The sequence below is a fragment of the Talpa occidentalis genome, unplaced genomic scaffold, assembly GCF_014898055.3.
Source record: "Talpa occidentalis isolate TD23 unplaced genomic scaffold, MPIMG_talOcc4v2.1 talOcc4.5, whole genome shotgun sequence".
NCBI lineage: Eukaryota > Metazoa > Chordata > Mammalia > Eulipotyphla > Talpidae > Talpa > Talpa occidentalis.
The window spans coordinates 42,447,790-42,471,355 of record NW_023604861.1 but is presented as its reverse complement, the minus strand read 5'-3'; the positions used below and the strand labels follow the sequence as shown (position 1 = coordinate 42,471,355).

At 37.6% G+C, this 23,566-nt stretch overlaps 1 protein-coding gene across 1 annotated transcript in view; it reads right to left on the bottom strand.

Annotated features, from left to right (window-relative positions):
* The window catches only part of GTF2F2 (general transcription factor IIF subunit 2), a 128,621-nt gene that overhangs the window by 29,373 nt on the left and 75,682 nt on the right, over positions 1-23,566 (bottom strand). The window lies entirely within an intron of this gene.

The window sequence follows — 23,566 nt, the reverse complement described above, 5'->3', positions numbered from 1 at the left end:
GATATTGGAATACAAGCATATATTTAAAGTATTAGAAGGAAAAAAAAGCTAACCATGTCTAGCTAAATTATAATTGATGAAAAATAAAATATTTTTGACAAAAACTAAGTTTGTTATTTATAGGTCTGGAGTGAACCACTAATAGACTTATTTTAGGAAGAAGGAAAGTGAGCCCAAAAAGAACTAGTGGGATTTAACTATCACAGCAAAAAAAACTGAGAGTCACATTAGAAAATTGCCTATTTAATAAAAACAATTAAATTTTTAAAAGAAAGTAGATCATGAAAGGTGAGATAAGAATTAATGTAATCTATTATTTCTAAAAAAAAAATTTCTGTATCTTTTCTAAAATTTCTGCAACAAATATTTATTACTTTTATTATCAGGAAAGGAAGCATACTTTCTTTTTTTTTTTTTTTTTTTTAGACACTATTTTTTTTTTTTTTTTTGAGGCATGTGTTTTTATTTATTTATTCGTTTGTTTTTGTTTATACATGCACTGGGTACAGTCAGAAGCGCGGGAGGGTGAGAGAATTCACCAGAGCCAGAGCGGGGAGCAGAGCAGGCAGAAGGACCGAAGCACACTGCTGAGGGGAGCAGCGGGCGGCAGGAGAGGTCTGCGCGCCATGTGGGACCCTCCTCCGGTGGCCAGGGAGCAGCCGGGGATCGAATCGGCGCCTCAGAGGCTGCGGGCAGCTTCGCAACCCAGCGCTCAACCGCTGCGCCACCGGGGAGGCCCAGGAAGCATACTTTCTTAATGAAATAAAGAAACATTGCTTCTTGGAAGGTTAGTTTGAAAGCCATAAAAATGTTGGTAATTTAAAAATAATGCATTCAGGGCCTCCCCGGTGGCGCAGCGGTTGAGCGCTGGGTTGCGAAGCTGCCCGCGGCCTCGGCGGCGCCGGTTCGATCCCCGGCTGCTCCCCGGCCACCAGCGAGGGTCCCACATGGCGCGCAGACCTCTCCTGCCGCCCGCTGCTCCCCTCAGCAGTGTACTTCGGTCCTTCTGCCTGCTCTGCTTCCCGCTCTGGCTCTGGTGAATTCTCTCACCCTCCCGCGCTTCTGACTGTACCCAGTGCATGTATAAACAAAACAAACAAATAAATAAATAAATAAATAAAAACATGCCTCTATAAAAAAAAAAAAAAAAAAAAAATAATGCATTCAACACCAGGTTGAATAGGTATTAGAACGGCACTTTAAATCCTTCAATTCTGTAGAAAGGAGCTAAAAATAATTTTCATCCTAAATTCTAAAAATAATTAAAAAATAAAATTATTTTAGGATACAGGCATCCTATGCTCACTACAGTACTTTTTATGGTAGTTAAGTTGTGGAAACAATCTAAGTGCCCAAGGACACATGAGTGGATTAAGAAGATGTGGTATATATACACAGTAGAATACTAATCGGGTGTTAAAAACACAATACACACAAAAGATGAACTTTTTTTTTTTTTTTTTTTCAACAACATGGATGGAACTGGTGGGGATCATGCTAAGCGAAATAAGATGGAAGGAGAAAGACAAGTACCAGATGGTTTCACTTATCTGTGGAATGGAGAGAAACAAAACAAAGGTTCAGCCAAAACCAAACCCTAGATATGTGCAGGTAAAATTAAGGCTACCAGAGGGGGTGGGAGGTGGTAGAGAGCAGTATGTGGAAGGGGTCCAATGGACTATGGTAGAAGACTATGGGTTTCTTGGTGGTAGGAGCGGCTGGTGATATACACCTGAAGAGGGGGGATCCTACACCTCTGAATCCCATGGAGTGCTGCAAAACAGTATTACCCAATATAATGAAAAATTTAAATTTATTCAAAAGTGCAACTTGTAATATAAAAGATATCTGTACAATATTTTTATTATTTAGTTCCTCTATTAACATCTGCCTATTTTTAGGTATATAATACCAAATTAATCAGAAGATATTAGATATGTACCAACTGCTTTTTGTATTTGAAAGCTATAAATACTATTGGTTTGTTTTTAAGATGATTCCCAAATTCACTAAACAATCATTTCTATATGGAAATATAAATATTTTAATTCCTGCAATTATTTATATCTATTCTTTAAATACACAAATGATTCTTTTATTTTATAAAGTGTAAGAAAAGTGCTCTAGAACTATTTTTTAAATTTACAGTATATGCAACCATAAATCATATAGATACAATGTTATTGTATTTTTCTTTTCTTTTTTTTTTAGAGATTTATTTATTTATTTATACAAGGACTGGGTACAATCAGAAGTGCGGGGTGTGTGTGTGTGTGTGTGTGTGTGTGTGTGAGAGAGAGAATTCACCAGAGCCAGAGCAGGGAACAGAACAGGCAGACTGACGAAAAACATGGCTGAGGGGAGCAGTGGGCGTGGCAGGAGAGGTCTGCTGCACCATGTGAGACCCTCGCTGGCGGCTGGGGATCGAACTGGCGCTGCTCAACCACTGCGCCACCAGGGGAGGCCCAATGTTACTGTATTTTTCATGTGCCAAATATAATTTCTAGGAAAAATGAAGAAAGCACTTGCTAGAGGTCTAGAAGTGACATGTCCTCCCAGAGATGGTACTGGACTTACTTAATGCTCTCTTAATGTTTGGGGCTGAAGCAAGCTCCTTCACATGACTTCATGTCCCTCTGGGATCTAGTCCCTGTTGCTCTCCAGCTCTATCGATCTGATTGCAGCTGTGCCGTGACCAGATTTCAGATGGAGTTTCTTGCTGGCAATCACCCAGCAAGTATTTACTGGGTACCTCTTTGGGTTACATGTTGGGAATGCAGCAGGAAATGAAACACTAACTCAAGTGGAAGACAAACATTAAACAAATGCTTATCTTTAACTAATAAACTACAGTACTACAGAGGGACCAGGATGTGGGGTTGGTATTTTGACAATTGACTGTATGCTGCTATGAAGTAAACACTAATCCTAAAGTGTTCATTTGAGTGTTAGTGCATTACTGCTTGTGCTTAAGAGTTGTAAAAAGATTGGTGAAAATGACTCTTCCAAGATGAGATTATCTCAAAGCTACCGAGATAAGCCTTTACAGAGAAAAAAGGTGATTGAAGAGACCAATATAAGAATGTTTTCAAAGTGCTAGAACTTGAGAAAAAATTTAACAGTGACAGCCAGTTTCTGATATACCTCTTTGTAATCTAATATTAACTGTCCCGTAATGCAATCAGTTCTCAGGGGGTTGGCATCACTAAATGATAATCTGTTATGCTACCACCAAATTACTGGCCCTGTTTCAATCATCTTGATCCACAATTTGATTTTGAGACATTCAAGGAGGGAGGTGTGCAATAACTCCTTTCTTTCACATTAAATGCTTGTTCTCATTACTTCACAGTTTGAAAATTCCCCGGGGTTTCAATTTGTTAAGGTAAGTGCTTCTTTATAAATGGGAGTTTATTCTTGTCATATTCTTACACTTGACTTTACTTAAAGCCACTGCATCCTAATTCAGATTAATGTGGCACTATTTTCCTTTCTGTTCTAATGCAACAGTTTTAAAAGTCAATTCCAGCACTCATAGTGTCATACCATTTTTATCCTCAAAGTAGTTAATCTTCTAAATATAAAAAAGAAAACACTGAATTAACTTTTTAAAAATAAAGAGTTCGTATAAAAACATAACCTTCTTACACATTTTAAACGTCAACTCCACAGGTTTTGTTTTAATCAAAAGAGGACATCTTATGATTTAAAATTCAAAAGGTTAATCTATGGACTGAAAAGACAACACATTTTTAAAGAACTAAGTCTTAAAATACTTTAATTAACCTTGAACACTCTAAAATAATTTAGCAGGGTTCTTTATTTAACACTAAATAATTCATTTAACATTATCTCATGGTGTCAAAACAATTTTCAACTCTATCTTACTACTGAACAATGGACTAAATTAAACATTACTAACCTCAACATGCCTTCAATGTCAAACTTAGATTTACCCAGGCTTGTATAAAAGCATGTAATCTGGAGACATGAGGTTTGAAGCAGAATATAGATCTATATACAGCACTTTTAGGCCGGACTGGGAGCAAACTAAAAGCATCACACTCCTGACCATTATTAAAAACTGGTCTTAACTTTTCAAGGAAAGGTTAAAATATGGTGCTATTTTCAAAAACTGCAATAAGAAAATACTCGGTGGTTATATAGATGCAATCAGATTTTATTTTACTGTTTTATAAATCATTAAAAAAATTTGGTATAATTAGTACCATCACTTCAGGACAATTTAGAATATACTTCCACATTCTTAGAAGGCTAGAACTCATTGAATTACTAGTCATTCTAGAATTATTAAAGAGTTTAGTGTTGTTGTTTGTTTTTCCTATCAAAGAAAAAGCTCAAGTTACATGAGTAAAAGCTGCAACACTAATAAAATGACAAAATAAGTCAATTTCCTTGATACCCATTTAATCTGTCTTCAAAGAGGCCAAAGAGAGAGGGATGCAGAGGGAGGAAGGGGGGCAGAGTTGGAGGAGGGAGAGGAGAAAAGAGAAGCGGGTGAGGATGGGTGGGTGGGGTTGTGGGGGGGGTGGGGGGTGGGGGGTAGGGAAGGGAGGGTAAAGGAGGAGAGAGAGAGAGCACACTTTACAACACCAAAAAAAAGCCAAAAAAAAACAAAAACTGACTCCTATCAGGTAAAGGTCACATTCATTGGGCTATAATAATGGTCCAGAATCCCCTTATCAAAATTACTTAAAAACCTTCATTGTCATAGTTTATTAAGATTTATGTACTATACTGGGAATTCAATTATCAAACGGTTTAGTATATTTGGAAATACAAAATTCATATTATAAAAAAGAACATACATCACCCATATATTTCAGAGGATGAACACCAGTAAGATGTAACAACAGTAACAACAACCCCCCCCAAATTTTATTGCTCTAAGCTGTTGGTAGTTTGAGGAAGAAAAGTCAACAAATTTTGTCAAGAGATCCTTCATTTACCTCATGGGTAAGTACAATGCTTCTTATGTAAAAGAACCCAGTAAATATTTGTTAAGCAAATGATGAATGAAACCTTTAATGAACAATTGGATCACAAAGGAAAAGGCAGAATCCTGTATTTATATATACCACGATAATGCCTGATGTTATACATGCAGACTATTTTCATGCCTAAGCAGAAAACCCAAAGTAATATCGCCTTCGTAATCTGGTTATCAACTGTAGAATTATACAAGTACAAAAAGCAATGAACAATAAATGTTTCTACCAGCAACTGCCAAGGTAGGAGTCATTTTACAATGTAAATATCAATCTTTTAACAGTCATCTATCCTTTGTGCTATAGATACATTTGATGGCAATTTATGCCATTCTTAAAATGATAGCTTTTACAAAAGAATGTGTATTTTCTTGTGATTTTGATTTCACTTTTGAAAAGAAGAAGGTAAAGCAGTGAAGGAGGTAAACTGCCTCTCAAGGGGGAGGAAGCTAACATTTGCAAGGGTGAGAAAAAGAAAAAAAATCTCAAGGCAAGGAGATGCAGGAACAGCAGTGGAACACTGGGATGCCTATGTGAGCCAGGGCACATACACTTGGCCCAAAAGTCAGGTATCAAAAAAGGAAGTTTAAGAAGGAGAATCAGCTTGGGAGCAGGTGACAGAAGGCTGGGAGAAAGGCCAGGTGAGGCAACAACCAGTTATATGCTGAACTGATGACTAATATGAAGAGGTTCTGATGATACCTAGTTTCAAGAGAGTTCATTTATAGGAAGTTTCCTTATTTTAGGAATAGGCCAAAGAGAGCTTCTAAGAGAAACTGTACTAGAGTTCATGTAAATCTATTAGAATGTGAATTTAAGTGGCAATGAAGAAATTTTAGGGCTTGCGACTAACAAGTAATCAAATTATATCATTATATGGCAGAATTATTGGAAGGATTAAAGATAGTAAATATTATATTGTTTAGACAAGTGTCTTACAAATATTTTAAAAAATAATAAAGTGATCTTATGCCTATCCCTAGGACCTAGAAAGGCATGCAAAATAAATGTTTTAAATAGGGAGGAAAAGAGTTGAATAGGGGGATAAAAGGACAAGAAGAAAAGTTCTAGACTGCATTTAATCAGACATGGTAATATGCTTGTCAAATCATAAGATTTATAGTAATATATGCTGACATTTAGATTTGGCATTTAAGAGAAGAAACTATAAAATGTTTTAAGTTTAACTTTCACTCTGTAGGAAATAACCAATAAAGAAAAATACTCCATGATTTACTTGTACTGTCCAATATGGTAGCCACTAGCAATATGAGATATTTAAATTAATTAAAAACACCAGTTTCCCAGTCACAGTGGCCACAATTTAAGTGCTCAAAGTTACATGTCACAAGTGGCTGTCATATAGGACAACACAGATAAAAAACAGCTCTTCACTGCAGAAAGTTCTACTGCACAGAGCAACCACAAACTCAAATGTCTGCAAGAGTATGTCAAGAAAGTAGAAAGTAACAGTGAGGGATGGGGGTGGTATTGAACTGGAAGTAGAGCACAGTCACCATCCCAAAGGAACATTAAGTCCTTCACACCTGGTGACTGTTACTCTTAGGATGTAAACCTAGCACTACGAGATCTTCCAATTACCCAAGAAGATGCAGTTAGATGCTTATGTGAAATCATTTGTTAAGCACTGTCAACTATTTCAACCTTTAAAATGGGCAAACTTTCTCCCTTCAGAACCCTAGCTATGCCAGGCCCACTGATCTCTCTCTCTGGGAGTGAGTGAGTATATCTCCTAGTTTTGCTTTTTGTTTTCAGCAACAAATTAAGAATTATTACCAGGAGAAGAAAAGCCATGACACAAGTGTGTCATAACCACTTGCATCAAGATTACAGTTTTTGTTCCAAGACCAGCCATTCCTTCCACCTCCATTTCCACACTCTCATTTTGAGGGCAATTCATGAGATGGCTGATGGACTCTCCAAGACTGCTCTCAGGGGAGAGTATTCCAGTTGGTGTTCAAACAATCAAAAAATATCTCCTAAAAAACAGAAATTTGACTGTTTTTTTTAAAAAAAGATTTATTTTATTTATGCATACAAGAACTTGGGTGTAGGCCAGAGGTGCAGGGGTGGTGGTGGTGGTAGTGGTAAGAGGATTCACCAGAGACAGAGGACAGAGTGGGGAGCAGAACAGTTGGATTGACTAAAACATACTGCTGAGGGGAGCAATGGGCAAGACAGGAGAGGTCTGCTGAGCCATGTGGGTTAGCTCCCTGGCTGGAGATTGAACTCATTGCAGTGGCTGGCGATGGCTTGACAGCTTGATAGCACTGATACTTTAACCCCGTGCCACCTGGGAGGCCCAAATGTGACCAATTTTTTGCTAGCAATTTATAGGGTTCAACTTAACAGTTTCCTCTTAGTGGAAGACTTAACACTAAGATGAATCCTTCTCCATGAGAATATTACAATTTAAATTACCAATTAAGTCCCAGCATAACTGTGATTTTGACCATGATCTGGCAGTCTGTCAGAGGCCGAGAGGGAAAAACATTTCAAGATTCCTTATCCAGGGCTCTTCACCTATATCACAATTACATCTTAACTATAATGAAGCAGTTCAGATATCATTTCAAGTTGGTAAACATATACTCCAATTTAAAATGTTTGCAGCTACTGAAGAAAATATATTATGTCCATTATGTTAGCCAGCTAAGTGTTCGTTAGCTAGCTAAGTGTTCAGAAGGGGCCTATCTCCAGCGAGGAAATGATGATTCATGCTGGACTGTTTTCTCCTAGACTCTTGTTAGAAACAACAGTCACCCACAAGATTTTGGTATGTGTTGAGTAAGGTAAAATATATGACACTGTCATGAAGACGTTTTACTAAGTGTCTTGTTTTTGTTTTTCTTAATTACTACCTAATTTCTGTTTTTCAAGGGAACGCTGAGACTATCAATCTTTTATCAAAAGTTCACTTCTGAGAAGAGTAATTTGCTAGCATACCAGAGAGTATTTACTTCTGCTATCTAAATAGCACAAAGTCTCTACTCAACAGTACAAAACAATATTTTACCTTATGGGCAGAACATTTTTACTGTCTTACATATTTTCCTTTCCCCCTAATTCTTTCCTTATACAGTTCTATTTATTACCTTGTGTTCAAAGTCATTTTCAGTAGCTATTTTAACCTAATAGCATTACTTCTAAGCCACAAGCAGTCTACTTGCATGAAATACAACAGATACCCAAATAGGAAGATAAGGGTCAGAAGGCAGTTTGCACAAATGACTGATTCCTCTAAGTCTGGAAAGCAACAGGATATGTAAGGTGTGCACTACCTTAAGTTTTGTTCAAATAATAATAAATATTGGTCAACTTATCCATTCTCTGGTTCGATACAGGCATGATTTCTTATACCATTTCATAAAAGCAAGTTGCTTCCTACTTTGTAAATCTGAATAGGGATGGGGAAGAAGGAGAGCAGGCAAAGAAGAAAGGGGGAAGTAGAAGGATAGCATTTGAAGGAAGAAATCCTTTACTGATTATGCTTTTCCTGTTAATTAAACACGCCATTCACTTTTATTGCAGACAAAGAAATATACGAGGAAAAAAAAAAAGGTTTAGCTGATCAGGAACCATTTACTAGTTCTCATACATGACTAACTAGTTACTTTTTCCATGCTGGAAATGAAAAGCCCAAAACCCCAATGGATGATGAGTGATGAAAATACAAGTTTCATTCTTTTTTTTTTTAAATGATTTTCTTTCTCTTTTTTTAAGATTTATTTATTTATTTATTTTAATTTTTTTTAAAGATTTATTTTTATTTATTTACACATACAAGAACTGGAGTGTAGGCCAAAGGTGCAGGGAGTGAGAGGATTCACCAGAGACAGAATGGGGAACAGAACAGGCAGATCTACTGAAATACCTTACTGAGGGGAGCAGTGGATGAGACAGGAGAGGTCTACTGTGCCATGTGGGTCAGCTCCCTGGCCAGGGATCAAACTTAAGATTTATTTATTTATTTATTTATTTAAGATTTATTTATTTATACAAGTACATTCAGAAGTGCGGGAGGGTGAGAGAATTCACCTGAGCCAGAGCGGGGAGACTGACGAAATACACTGCTGAGGGAAGCAGCGGGCGGCAGGAGAGGTCTGCGTGCCATGTGGGACCCTTGCTGGTGGCCAGGGATTGAACCAGAGGCTGTGGGCAGCTTCTCAATCCAGCCCTCAACCACTGCGCCACCAGGGAGGCCCTACGAGTTTCATTCTTTAGGAACTTTTAACTTTATATCCTTTCTCCAAATTCTAACAGAAGAAAAAGGTCTAAATAATTTGATATGGCCCCCAGGGATGGGGGCAAAAGCTTATCTACAAAAAAGAACAGTAATATTTATAATTCAAATTACAATCAGAATTCAAAGATGAGACAAAGCATGGTGGGGCTTCCTAGTGGAAAGGCCTAGTGGAAAGGCCTGTAGGCTGGCACTCTGCTATCACTCAAGCAGCCACGCTGAACAAAAGTGTACGAGAATCATTTGAATAAACACAACTTTTAATAATTTTCTGGTCCACTGATTGGATTTACAGAATCTGTGTTCACCCTTTATTTTGACAGGGGATATTTGGCTATATAAATTAAAATCACTTTCTTTGATCTCCTCTGATGTTTTTAATAATAAGAAAATTTCCTTCTAAATGTTGTTCAGCTATAGGTAAGACATGCAATATTCCTAAGAACTAACTAAAACTAATTGTAATTTAACCACAGTGTCAAAGACATACAAAAATATAGTAGTTTGCAGTTTTGGATAACTTTAATCACTGGATTAAAAAATTCACTGAATTTGAGATATAGGCAAAATATTAACTCTCAGATGCTCAAATTAATCTCTTTTTCTTTTAAAATTTATTTATTTATTTATTTATTTATACAAGTACTGGGTACAGTCAGAAGCGCGGAGGGTGAGAGAATTCACCAGAGCCAGAGCAGCGGGTGGCAGGAGAGGTCTGCGTGCCATGTGGGACCCTCCTCCAGTGGCCGGGGAGCAGCCGGGGATCGAACTGGCGCTGCAGAGGCTGCAGGCAGCTTCGTAACCCAGCGCTCAACCACTGTGCCACCGGGGAGGCCCCCTTAATCTCTCTTATATATGGTTTTCAACTAGTTGTGATCAGAACACAGGTCTGACTTTAACAAAAATAGAAAAATGCTTTTGAGTGGAACATCTCCTTAAGTTTTGCAGATAATTCAGGATGCATCTAACTCATGATAACCTTTTTTAAACTATTAGTCTCAAAATTTATCTTCTCCATATTTGCCTCATCATATTAAAGTATAATTCAAGGAGGTGATATAATTTTCTTTCCAAGAGGTAGGGTCACCTTCAGACAAACTACATTGTGGGTGTAACTGCATGAAGTAACTGTTTTATTCCTCTTCCTCCCTTTACCGTGAATATCTAGTTTACTCTGGCTAATGTTCTCATTTCTCACTTCTTTGTCCCTTTTAGCTCATTTATATCCTATAAATATTTTGCCCAGTTCTTACCTACACTCACCCTCATACACTTGTGTGTGGAGCAGAGGGGGATCAATTTAGACAGCTTTTAGAGATCGTGACACTATTTTATTATGTGGAACTCAGATTTCATCATTCATTCCTTTTCCCAGATTACTTTCATAAATATAAAGTTATGCATAAGCACTAATTCTTTTTTTTTAAATTAATTAATTAATTAATACAAGCAATGGGCACAGTCAGAAGCGTGGGAGGGTGAGAGAACTCACCAGAGCCACAGTAGGGAGCAGAGCAGGCAGAAGGACAGAAGTACACTGCTGAGGGGAGCAGCGGGCAGCAGGAGAGGTCTGTGCGCCATGTGGGACCCTCCTCCGGTGGCCAGGGAGCAGCCGGGTATTGAACCAGCGCTGCAGAGGCTGCAGGCAGCCTCGCAACCCAGCGCTCAACCGCTGCGCCTCCGGGGAGGCCCCATAAGCACTAATTCTTAAGGTTCCTGCTGCTTAAGCTCTCTAAGCTAGCTAAGTAACTGTCTGCAGCTTTCTGCCTTGTTGCAGATGCCCCATGTACATCCAGCATGTACAGAATCCCACTATGATGTGCGACTCAGAGGGATGACTGGATGGCAGAATTGAGGCCAAGCAGCCACTGGGGCAGTTCGCTGTGATTTACTGGGGACTGCCATGCCCTTAACTATTCTAAAATCACATCAAATATATCTTCACCAAAAATATTTTAGAATTAGCTAATTTATTTAGAAGAATTTAAATGAAATTAGTGCTATTATGGATCAGACTGCCACAGTAAGAGCTTCTTTCAGTATCATTTTCTATTTTTGTAGTTCTTAATTTTTAATTCTTAGGGTAAATAGCAAAATAAGTATTACAGGAAGGGATATAAGGCTGATACAGAAATTAAAGTATATGACACAATCAACTTCATAAAAATGCCTTTTAACTCATTAATTTCATTAGCATTTGAAACTACTGAAGAAACATCAGAAATAAAATACAGGTGTGCTTTTCTTTTTTCCTTTCCTAAATTTGTCCTAAGAAGTCAAGAAGAAAACTCAAGTGAGGGCTTTCACTATGCCAAAAACATGGATTCCAATGCCATACTTATAAGATAAACACAGTGCAAACATTTCCTCTTTTCATTGGATTGAAATATACTCATTAGTTTAGGGTTGAGATTTGGTTTTGAGATCTTAAAGTCTCATACAGGTTTTATACCTTTGCGAACAAAAGTCTTTAAAAATTAAGACAAACTGCTCAAAACTGACATTAATACAAAATTAACTCAAGTTTTGCAACAGAAACACTAAAGCTTGTATGTTTCACCATATTGATAAAGTACTGACAATAATTATTACACATAGATTTTCTATTTTCACAGTTTGTCAGTTCATGTTGCCAGCCCTCTCAACAAACATTCAACTATTTTTTTGTGAGCTTCCAGAACTGCTTATGCATTGACTGATAAAAGGCTTCTGGTTTAGTGTCACTTGGTGGGGAATTTTGCAACACTGACAGGAAGTCCTCTGACCAACGAGCAAATTTTCTCTTATATAGAGTCTATGGGCAGATTTATTAAGAACAGAATATATCATTTTATGGGTTTAACATAATAATTTCTTTCTGATATTAGTGGAGGGAAGGAGGCACTATAAAAATGTCTCCATCTAGTTTTTCCGAGTAAAATACTACCTGATTTTAGTCAAACCTAGGTTTTTTATAGCTATAGTACAAAGGCAATAAATTTAGCAGTTTAGAAGGGTTTCTAAACGAGATGTGGGTGAAAATAGTACTGACGCCTTATGGATTTAGACTGTTATTTTATTTGCATTGCTAGGTCTATTTAAAAGTAGCGTCACAAAAATAAACAAATCAGACTACATCAAAATAAAAAGCTTCTGCACGGTGAAAGAAACTATCCAAAACAGAAAAACATTTTACTGAACGGGAGAAGATATTTTCCACATCATGTGTCCAACAAGCTGCTAACATCCAAAATATATAATGAACTCATAAAATTCAACAACAAAAACAACCCAATTAGAAAATGGGCTGAAGGTCTGACTAGACACTTCTTCAAGGAAGACATGCAGGGCCTCCCCAGTGGCACAGCGGGTTGAGCACCTTGCTGTGAAGTTGGCCGCAGCCTCTGCAGCACCAGTTCGATTCCCAGCCGGCCAGGGAGATTCCCACATGGCGAGGCAGACCTCTCCTGTCTCGCCCACTGCTCCCCTCAGCAGTGTACTCAGCCTATTCTGCTCCCTGCTCTGTCTCTGGTGAATTCTCTCAGCCTCCTGTGCCTCTGGCCTGTACTCCAGTGCTTGTATAAATACATTTAAAAAAAAAGCTTTAAGAAAATAATTAAAAAACAACAACAACAAAGAAGGCAAGCAGATGGCCAACAGGCACTCGAAAAGATATATATCACTTACTATTAAAGGAAATACAAATCAAAACAATGAGCTATTACTTCACACCCATGAGAATGGCTATTATTTAAAAGGGATGGAGATGTGGAGAGAAAGGGATCCTTATCCACTCTTGGTGGGAATGTAAATTGGTAAAGTCAATATGTCAATATGGAAAGCTGTATGAAAATTCTTCAAAAAACTAAAAATAGAAATTTTGTATGATCCAGCAATCACACTTAGATACACACACCCCTGTGTCTAATTTGTGGAATTATTTATAGTAGCCAAGAACTGGAAACAACCTAAGGGCTTATCAACGAATGGGATGATCGGATAAAAATGTGGTGTATATAAAACAATGGAATACCACTCAGCTATTAGAAAAAGATGACATTCTGCCATTTGTAACAACAATGGATAGGTCTAGAAGGTATTATGCTTAGTGAAATAAGTCAGATGGAGAAAACAAAACGCTGCATGATTTCATTCACACGTGATATACAGAGAAACCAAACAAACACATAAACTAAATAAAACAAATAGAAACTTTTAGAAGGAAAAAAAATGATAAATGAAAAAACAAAAAACAAACTGGGGACAGTGTCTGAATCAACTAGTGGGTCAAAGAAAATAATCAGTAGGAGATAATCACAAATAAATGCCTAATTAAGACAAAACTGCACTCTACTTCCTTTTTTTAAAAAGATTTATTTATTTATTTATACAAGCACTGGGTACAGTCAGAAGTGCGGGAGGGTGAGAGCATTCACCAGAGCCAGAGCGGAGAGCAGAGCAGGCAGAAGGACCGAAGTACACTGCTGAGGGGAGCAGCAGGCGGCAGCAGAGGTCTGTGTGCCATGTGGGACCCTCCTCCGGTGGCCGGGGAGCAGCTGGGGATCCAACCAGCGTGGCAGAGGCTGTGGGCAGCTTCACAACCCAGTGCTCAGCCGCTGCGCCACCGGGGAGGCCCTGCACTCTACTTCTTATGGTAAAAGACTGAAATGGGGGCTAGAGAAAAACTGATTTGTAGGAAAAATGTAAGAAAGAAGAAATCAGGCCAGAATGTTAAGGAGTTGAATATGACTCTCCATGTTAGAAAAGCAACAGGACAAACAGAGGAAAAGGCAACAATCACAGAATTTGGGGGTGTGAGATTCGATGAGAATAAAGGACACAGGAAGAGAGGTGGTGTGTGTTTATAAAATCACTCTCTAGAGCAGTATTGTTCAATAAAGGTTCAATAAGGTTCACTCATCATGTTAGGGGGAAAGGATGTCCTGAGCAAACTCCATACAGACTTTGTGGATGCCACCCCCATTCCATCAAGACACTGAGAACTACAAATCCCATGATCCCCAAAGGGAGGTTGTGAGGACCTAAGGGCGGAGTTAAGCAGCCATTTTCTCTGTTTGGTATTTAACTGGCCATGTGAGTAGGGACAGTGCTCTTAGCCAGGCAGCTTTTGGTCTTGGCAGGTCATTTGGGATTCCAGTTCAGTGGAAAGGGTAGGACGCATTTAAGAATTTATCTCCTCCTTTTCTCCCTGAGTTGTACATTTCCTCATTTCCCCTTCCCTTGTAAATAAACCTTTTGTTATCCTTTTGTGTGTGCCTGCAGTTTAAGTCCCCTTTAAGCGCACAGGTGAGGACCCAAGATCAGGCAACCTGTTTTATATGAGGGCTGCCCTGTAACAATCATATGTGGCTACTGAATACCTGACATATGGCAAGTCCAAATTGAGAAATGTTGGAAGTGTAAAGTATACTGTAGATTTTGAAGACACAGTGTGGAAAAAAAAGAATGCCAATTAACTCTTTAATTAATTTCATATCAATTAAATGTTGAATCATAACATTTTAGATAATAGAGTAAATTAAAACTATTAAAATTAAAAAACAAAAAAACAAAAGCAGCTTCATTTTCTAATTAATTATTTTAGAGCCTAAACTATAGAATCCTAGGGCTATCAGGCTATTATTCTTCGTGTTCTGGTCAAAGTGACTGCTATTAATGGAGCAAAATAAACGTTTAAAAATGTTTTCTGCATCAACAATACAAATGGCATACATTATTACACAGGCTACTTATAGTTTTGATGCATATTTGAGAAGTGATGGACAAAATCCATCTTACTTTGCTAAACTACTATTGTGATGAGTTGGGTCATTTATCTTTGTACATGTTGCATTGGTGAACATCTTTGATATGGCTAAATAATAGTAAGTTGAACATCAGTAAGAAAGCATAAGCTCCAACATTATTTTTCTGCTGTGACAGTGGTTTTATACCAAGCTCTTTCGCCTAGTTCCCTCTGGTGTTACTAGCTGAAGGCAAGGAAAAGTCTGCATGCTTGGAACAAACCAAGTAACAAGATCAAATGGCAAACAGCCCTACCATGTTGGTCTCCCAGCATAATCCATTCAACAACTTAGGTGGGAACAAATCACCACAAACAGGTCTTTATCTTTTTTAAATAATGTATAGAATATGTATTTTCTGTAAGTTACATGTTTATACTATATGACATCTAAAGGAAACATACTTGCAAGGTGAAAACAGAGTAGTAAGTAAAGGAACTTAAAGTTGGTGTATAGGAGAGGAGAAATGGATACGGTAATGTAGTTCAAAGAGGCTAACCTACCAAAAATTAGACAAAGACTGGAAAAATTACTATAATGAGAAGTATTTTCCAATTTTCACATTTATTACACTATAAATGGAAGTCATATAGCCAGAATTATTTAAAATGGTTTAAAGCTTAGCACCTAAGATTATTAAGCAGCTCCAATTGCTAACCTCTTAATTTCTTCAATTCCTCTTTTAGGTTAGGGATTAAATAAACTGCTTATTATGACAGAAGCACTGTCTTACTAGTCAGCCACTGTGATATATACTGCAAGTATGAATCATTTTTCCAAATTAAAATTTCTATGATCCTAAGACTACGTGATGGGTGCCAACAGCAGACAACGGTGGGATCAAACAACTATAATTCAGCAAATTTAAAAATACCATTCTATAAAATTCTAGTTGCCTCTGAGTAGAAATCAGAATTATCAGCTACGTATCATGTCAAACTGTAGGAAGCTACCCAGGCGTACACTAACCAAGACATTGTTGCCATGGTGACTAAGCAAATATAGCAAATGGCTACTTCATTAGTGACTCTATGAAACTATAAATGCTGGATACATGGATGGGAAATATCTGGCAGCGTATGGGCACAAATGTGGGCTGGGATTCAGAGAGGAATTCTGAAAAAATAAGGTAAATTTTAATATGTTGTTTTAGCTACCCTTAAAAAAATTAATAAAAGAGATTCTGGTGCTAACTAGAACCAAATGTAATCAGGGGAAAAAATGAGAACAGTGATTAGGTTCCAGGGAGAGCACACACAGGGAGAGGTTTAGGACCAGCTGCCGTGGGACTGATATTGATATTAAAGAGTGAAAGTCATTTAGACTGTCATTTAGAATGGCCATGAGAGAAAGGAGGACTTCCTGTTGATTCACTGCTTTAGACTTTGCAGTGTGAAGGGGGTAATAGGCCTTATGGTCCCACTTGTTCTCCATTAAAAGGATGAACAGAGGGGCGAGTTTAAAAAAGATTTTAAACTTTTCACATTCAGCAATAAAAATAAAAGTTGGATAGAAACTTCTATGATAGGGTGACAAAAGATTGTTAGAATTAGGCTTATCTTGAAGTTAAATTATCAAGCATTCCACCATACTCTAACCTCATAAAACAACTGCAAATTAAAAAACCCCAAATGCTTTTGTCTTTTCTTCATGAGTTTACATTGCCACTAAGAATGTATAACCGGTATTATATAAGGACTAAACAAAGATTTGTGACCTTTTGATGACACAATGCCATAAGAATAAAGTAAAGTGCAACTACACGGCATGTAGTTAGTTGCCTATAGCATAAGGTTATGAACAGTCACACAACCTCAAGATGGACAAGTACATTGGCAGTGCGGGCACAAGGTAGATATTTTGTTTTTCAAAACTACCACTACTGTTAAAAAAGACTGGTAATATACAAGCTTCTTGACTTCTAGTAAATACTGAACAATGTTATACCTGTTTTTTTTTTTTTTTTTAAAGATTTATTTATTTATTTATACATGCACTGGGTACAGTCAGAAGCGCAGGAGGGTGAGAGAATTCACCAGAGCCAGAGCGGGGAGCAGAACAGGCAGAAGGACTGAAGTACACTGCTGAGGGAAGCAGTGGGCGTGGCAGGAGAGGTCTGCGTGCCACGTGGGACCCTCGCCCGGCGGCCGGGATCGAACCAGTGCTGCAGAAGCTGAGGGCAGCTTCACAGCCCAGTGCTCAACTGCTGCGCCACCAGGGAGGCCCATACCTGTTTTTGTTCTTGCTTTAAGAGTAGACATCAGAGTGTAAAAGTAACGCTTACTGAATGAAATACTTCAATTTATACTCCCCAAATTCTCCTTTTAGGACCTTCTAATACTGCTTTATTTATCCCATGACTTGTGCCACAACAGACTTCTTCAACTTATCTGAATGGCTTTCTTATAAGCACTACTAGAGAGACACAGACTAGTATTGAAATCACCTCTCCTACTGTAATTATTCAAGTGCCTACCACACATGGGTTACCATTATTAAACTCTCATCTTCATTTCTTATACACCTATTTCACCTTCCTTATTAAATTGAAAGTTTGATGTTTTTTCCTTGGAGGGTCGCGGGGATGGGCTGGGGGCAGTGAGGGTGACCTGTATTTTAAATACGTGAGCTAAGAATACAGCCTAATTAGGTGTTCTGACTACTTCTAAAATAAAAAGATTATCCAAAAAAAATTCCATACATCTCTACTTTTGCCTTTCTGACCAGATTTCCTTTCTGTCAATGGCTCTCTAAAATATTTTCAGGATCACCATTCCAGTATCTACACATAAACATCTTTTTTACCCACCTTCACTGACAGTCACACTGCATTATAAGTAATATCTGATTTCTATTCAATACATATTTATATAGCCTTCTGACCAGCCACCAATGGTCACCCCAAAAATTCATGTCCCTACCATCTCTCAGCAGATTTGAGAGGCATGTCACCTTACATCCTGCAAGGACCTACTCTTAATCAATCAATCAGTACTGAAACCTAACATACGAAGAGGTAAATCATAGTATATAGTAAAAGCTGCAATAGCTTAGTGATAGCTATTGTGATGAGTAAAATACATGGGGAGGATGGGGTAACTGCTTCGAGAAATAAGGAAAACTTTCTGGAGGGCTGATGGATTAACCAGGAGTTTATTGTACAAAGAAGGGAGGGTGAACGGCAGAAAACAAGGTGGAAAATTCCAAGAATGATCAAGAATTCTCAGAGGTTCAAGAGAAAGTGAGACCAAAACAGAAGGGGGCTGGGGAAGAAGAAAGGAAGAGAAAGAAAGGAGAAAGTAGGGCAAAGGAAGAAGGAAGGCAGAGAAGGAAGGTGGGAGGAATTCACTTAAAAATGAGGATTAATTCTTGTTGGAATAAGAATAAGCCAGGTTAAGGACAGAGTGATGTTGGAGGATAAAAAATAAGAGATGAAGAGAAGCTACAGTATAAATTGAAGGTGAAGTATAGTGTGAATACAGTATGACACTTGCACATGACAGTGATTTTAAGAGGGTTCTGGAGACCTAATATAAGTCAGGGCCAATGTCAGCAGAAACAATATTAAGTCACCATAATTAAAACTGTACATTTCTGACATGAAAGCAGAATGATGAAGTAGAAAAGACCTATGAAATATAAAACAGATGCTAGTGAAATATAAACATGAAATGTATGATAAAATGGTACCAAAAATCTCTGAAGAAGGGAAAGATAAAGAAAGTGCTTGCAAGAGGAAAAGTCCTACCTACCCTCGAGGATATGCTGATAGAAAAGGGTGTCACAAAGAAAGGCAGGCTTAACAGATATCTGCAGTGAAACAGTAACCAATACTATAATTTTAGAGCTATGTTTTTAATATGACATACATTCTCAAATTATTTTTTGGTTAGGTAATACATGTTATAGAATTTGTAAGGTGCAAAAGGATTCAAGATTAAAGAACTTTAGTTCTCCAATAACTGTTGTCTTTGGGAGACAGTTTGTCTTGGGCCAGTATTATTTTTATGGAGAAGAATGCTGGTGGAGTATTTAGGAGATAAGAAGCTATCACACTTAGATTTAATCATACTTTCAGTCATTTTATCCCACTACAAAGGTTAATGAGTAAAAAAATAAAGGTTAGTAAGTAAAAACATAGAGGTTAATAAGTAAAAACATAAGATTAGGAAACAGACTTTTGAGAGAGTTTAGGTTACAGATGGAACAGTCATCAGGTTAAATATAACATATTCTCATCTGTATAGTATTTGAAAACTGAGCCTTTTTGTTAAGAATTCCTTATCTGGGCCTTCCTGGTGGCGCAGGTGGTTGAGCGCAGCACTGTGAAGCTGTCTGCAGCCTCTGCTGCGCCGGGTTGATCCCCGCCGGCTTCAGAGCAACCCACATGGTGAGCAGGCCTCTCCTGTCTTGCCCATTGCTCCCCTCAGCAGTGTATTTCGTCAGTCTCCCTGTTCTGTTCCCCGCTGTCTCTGGTGGGTCCTCTCACCCTCCCACGCATCTGGCCTGTACCCCAGCTCTTGTATAAATAAAATAAATCTAAAAAAAAAAAAAATTCCTTATCTGCCAGACTAGTGTTTATCAAGACGTGTGGTGAGGTCTACTTACACAAGCATTTGGTGCCTGTTAACAATGCAAATTTCTAGTCCCAACTCAAGACCCATTAACTTAAAAAAACTTTGGGGGCTAGGCCCTGGAATCCACATTTTAAATAAAGTTCCCAGGGGAGTTATACACATACATAACAGTTTGAGAACTGGGTACCTAAATCCTATAAACATAGGAACCCTGTCTTACTCACTGTAGGCATATTGCCTAGCACAATGCCTGATAAAGTCTCCCATAATAGATAGAAGGTTTAATGAATGTCCATTGGGATTGACTGCAAAGTATCTTGATACGCTGTTAACATGCAACTTATTTTGAAATTGCATGTTTCATTCACAATAGAAACTTGAATAAAGAGCAGAGAAACAAGCTTTGGAGAGATGTCAGGGAATTTAATTAGCAAGACTTTATTATATATCCGAGTTTTACATAGATGGTACATGTGTATCATGTTAACCAAAGGCCCAAGTGATCCAAAAGAGGGGTTCCAAAATTAGATATTCTATATATTTTCTGTTTTGTGACTTATTAAATACAGTGAATTTGCCCTAATCAGAACCAGGAAAAAAAGCAAAAAAAGAGCATTTCAGCAACCAAAACAGATGTCACAAGGCCAAGCATGACAGCTCTAGCAGTTGACTCACAGGCGAGCCCATTAGACCTTCACTCAGAGTGAAGAATCTTAAAACTGGTTTCCTAGCTCACAGGAAATTAAAAACACTAAATCAGAAGAAAGAGAGGGGCTGCAGTAGACAGTAACAAAATCAACATGACAAAATGATAGCTGTTTAAAGGGGAGTGAACAAAATAAAATACTGTGACCATCTTGTGAAAAGGTAAATAACACTCCTTCCTGACAGTATCTGAAGTTATCTATCACTTTATTAAAAAACAGGTGAATGTATGAAAAACTACTTATAGAGAAGGCTAAACGATGTCCCCAGTAAGCTTTGTATATAAGGTATGAATATAGGAATAATATGTAATATATTTCAGAAAGATTTTCACTCATTAAAGCTAATTAAAAAATTTTAAGGTATTTCAAAAAGAATTAACAACAGCTATTTGGAAAACTCAACTATCAGAAACTACTTGTTCCTCTCATATTCAGGAAGGAAAAAAATGCTAACATAGCAAACTAATACAGGTTAATTTTCAATACAAAATACCCTTTAAAATAAAATTCATATCTCTTTGTTGACATGGTTAGCAATAGTTACACTTATTGTCTATATTTGAAGGACTAGATAGCATATATACTGTCATTCAGTTACCATTTAGAATCCACAGGGAATTATTTCGTCTTTTTATGACAGATATATTTAAAATTTATATTTCAAAAAATGGTGCTACTGAATGCACTAAATATAACAAATAGAAGCATAAACTGGTAGTGATTTAAGGAGCTGCAATAAAACGCCATATGGTGCTAAATGTAATTATATAATATGTATTAAAAAGTCTGTGAACAATAGCATTTGGCCGTCACCACACCCACTCCCTTTAATATTGGTGTACCAGACAATACTGGTAAACAACAGATTTGTAAGTTAATTTAAAATATTTCACATTTATGTTAGCTTCGTAAAGTGTGTGTGAGTGCTTCTGTACAACTGCATCATTTTAGATGATGTGGTAAGGTTTTGAAGATAGAAGATCACACATAGTTCATGAAGCAGATTAGGGACTGTTCTTTTTGAAACAACACAAAACACTATAATCTAAGAACAAAGTATCTACAATAAGCAACTCAAGAGCAAGAAAAATTTTTTGTTTCGAATATCTTGTACATATTAGAAGCTCCATGTTTTCTGAGTGAATATGTTTACACATGTTTGTGAAGCTTGGGTTGTTAAGTGTTTGGTATTGTGGTATAAAATACTGACTGAGGGGAGAACTCTGCTCACCCTATTGTATTAATTTTAATTTCAACAGGTAACAGCATCTTTAATTCCTTGTCCAATTTACATTACCTGTAGTATATATCACAACAAAGACATGCCATTTTAAAGAGAAAATAATTTAATTGACATTCTAAAATGAACTTTGTATGTGTGGATTTAATATAAATTATCTCAGTTTTGTGAGAATCCAACTAATAAAAAATTAGTAACATTTATCAGACATAAAAAACTATTAATCTTCAGATAAATCTCCAAAATGTAAAGGACTTAATAGATGGCAAAAAAAAAAAAAAAAAACAAAAAACCATTCAGTCTGGCCACAAATATTTATTGAACATCATTCCGTGGCAAGCATTACACTAGATGATAGGGATACTGTCAATAAGTCATAATTAATAATTAATAAAGACAGTGCCACAGAGTAATGCTGTGTGCTAAGAATACAGCAAACTTGGAAAGTGGTTCAGCAAGTATCCAGTTGGGAGGAAGAGAGAAGGCTATACTATTTCACTTAGGAATGGTCAGGAAAGGCCTATCTAAGGCAGTGACATATGACTTGAGAACTGCATGATAAAAAGGAGGCTGATACTTTAAGGTCTGGTAAAGGACTTGTGCTTTGGCCAAAGAAGAACTCTGAGATGGGACTGTTCTTATTTCAAGGGACAAAAAACAAAAACAGTCATTTGACAGCTTCCTAGTGAATAAGATAAGATGTAGTGGAAGAAGTTGTTGAAGAGCTTTCAGGATCTGACTGCAGAAAGTTATGAAAATCAGGTGATGTAGGATCTTAAAAATTTTAAGCAGGGAAGTGGTATAATCTAATCTATGCTATTACTACTACTCTGACTGCTATGTGAAGAATGGCCTATAGGGGGAAGCAGTGAGCCAATACTTAGGAGGCCACTGCAGCAGTAGAAGGAGGGCCAGCTTCACTGGCAGATGCCCTGTGCAGTCACACTGGGTCCACTCTTTGAAGGGTCTTGCACTTGATTAAATGCACTGCCATCACCATTTTGAAATTCTTAGTAATTTATGAACAAGGGCACTGTAGTTTCGTTTTGGAATAGGTCCTGCAAATTACGTAGTCTGGCCTAAATATAGGTGAGTGAAGAAGACAGTTTAGACTTGTGCGGTAGCAGGGGTGATAAGCTGCAGGTCAAGGTGTATAGTGTGACAAAACTAGAAGACAGATTGGCTGCATCTTGTCAAGAAGAATCATGGATAACTCCCAACCCTTTTTTTCTTTTTAAATGAATATGAGTGGAAATAGGGAAGAGCAGGGAAAGAACTGCATTAATGCTGGGAGTGTGGGTAACGACCAATAATTCAATATGTGGCACGTAAAGTTAAGACACAAGTGAGACATCTGAGTGGAGCTACCAAGGAGAATATTGTATGTATATGAGCATGAAACTCAGGAGAGAAGTCTGTGATGAAGATACACATTTTGGATTTGCTAAGAATCTATATTTTTAGGTGTATGAGATCACCTGGCAAGACAATGTGAAGGGGAGTAGAGTTCAAGAGATAAGTAGGTGCTACAGAGATAACTAAGGCAAGAGGAAAGTTAAAGAGGGTTACTGTAGTCAAAGGAGAAAAGTGTGCCAAGGACAGTGCCTTGGAACTAGGAGCCTTTCTCAGAATGAAATGTTTTCAATCAGTCACTCTACTACTGGAGAGTCTGCCTGTTTGGTCTAACACCGAAGTACCTATAATCAGCCCTCCGTCTACTGTAAGTACCACCCACTACCAGGTGGATCTGCTAAGTTTCCTAAAACATTCACTCTTGTTAATTCAGCCCTGATTATGCCATGCCATTTTAATTTAGAATCTCACTCCCTGCCTCTGTATCTAATCAAAGTCTGTGACTATTTTCTCTGACTTCACCAAATCAGCATTTTGTGAAACTTGGTATTTATTGCTTGTGCCAACCTCTAATATTACATATAGTAATATAATGTTCTAAGATATTACTCAGTATCCATGTATAATCCATTT